Source organism: Dromiciops gliroides, chromosome 1 (genome assembly GCF_019393635.1).
Source record: "Dromiciops gliroides isolate mDroGli1 chromosome 1, mDroGli1.pri, whole genome shotgun sequence".
NCBI lineage: Eukaryota > Metazoa > Chordata > Mammalia > Microbiotheria > Microbiotheriidae > Dromiciops > Dromiciops gliroides.
Window position 1 is genome coordinate 467,953,870 of NC_057861.1, and position 1,546 is coordinate 467,955,415.

The window sequence follows — 1,546 nt, forward strand, 5'->3', positions numbered from 1 at the left end:
TGATTCCACAAATAGAACCAGAAAGCAGCTGATACTACCTGAAGCATGCCACTTGATAGACATGAATGCCTTTCAAGATGATATGTGTATCAAGAAAGGACCTTAGAGCTGATAAGAAGCCAACTTTACTGGCCTAAGACTCCTGCAGATGTTGCCAAGAAATGTGAAACATGCCAGATGTGTATAAAGAACAACATTACTGGCTCTTTCCTTCCCTCTGTTGTGGCTGCCGTTGAGGCTACAATCTCACAGCAGCCATGGCTATCCGCTACCCTATGGCCTTGGGCCTCAACAAGGGCCACAAAGTTACCAAAAATGTTTCGAAGCCACGACACTGCCGCCGCCGTGGGCGCCTGATGAAACACACCAAGTTTGTGCGAGATATGAACCGGGAGGTGTGTGGGTTTGCCCCTTATGAGAGGTGAGCCATGGAATTATTAAAGGTCTCCAAGGATAAGCGAGCCCTAAAGTTCATCAAAAAAAGGGTGGGAACTCACATCTGAGCCAAGACGAAGAGAGAGGAGCTCAGCAACGTCCTGGCTACCATGAGGAAGGCCGCTGCCAAGAAGGACTAGACTGGACCCTGCCTACCTTGCCCCAGTTACCCAATAAATTACCCAATAAAGATTTGACAAACAGAAAAAAAAAAAAGAGCAACATTACCAACTTGTTCTACATACTTGGAGCACATAAGTACCAGCAAGCCTTTGGAACTTATCTGTATTGACTTTCCCTGGAAGGAGATAGTAAAAATATGGGACTTATCTTGGAGACAACTGACAATTTCATCAGGCATGCACAAACATACCAAACCAGAAACCAAAAGGTATCTACTGTTGCAAAAGTGTTATGGGGTGGGGGGGTGCAACTAGGTGGTACAGCGGATAAAACACTGGCCCTGGATTCAGGAGGACCTGAGTTCAAATCCAGCCTCAGACACTTGACACTTACTAGCTGTGTGACCCTGGGCAAGTCACTTAACCTCAATTGCCTCACCAAAAAAAAAATAAAAGTGTTATGGGAAAATAATTTTTCAGTATATAGATTCCCTGGCAGCATGCACTCTAACAAAGGTGGAGATTTTAAGAGTGGGCTACTCAAAAAAATGTTTGCCTTGGCAGGGATAAAAAAATCTTGTACTTACTATCCTCAACAAGAGTAATAGGCTGGATATTTTAATCATAAACACGTTGGGAATTTTGAGACAGAACAAAAGGTTCAGTGGAGTCAACATGTATCATTTCTAGTACATGTATGGAATTCCAACAGGAATGATACTACAGGCTTTTATCAAACTTCCTCAAGTTTGGGGGAGAAAGCTCCTGCATTACACATGGGGCCTTGTCTGAGAGAAAATTTGGTCTTTTGCTTTTGCTGGGACCCCTGGAGGAATATCTACCTAGAATTTTTTTTAGATACCCTAGATTGCGAGATCCTAGAGAAATCTGGCCATTATTGTTGGTAGATGTGAATTCTATTTTTCCCCAGGGGGTATTTCCTCATGAGTCAGCTTCATTGGCATAATTTGGCAAAATTTCTACTTGTT

The 1,546-nt window shown here is 43.1% G+C and overlaps 1 pseudogene; it reads left to right on the plus strand.

Moving 5' to 3' along the window:
• The first annotated feature begins 257 nt into the window (after positions 1-257).
• LOC122747977 lies at positions 258-575 on the plus strand (annotated as a pseudogene).
• The last annotated feature ends 971 nt before the right edge of the window (positions 576-1,546 follow it).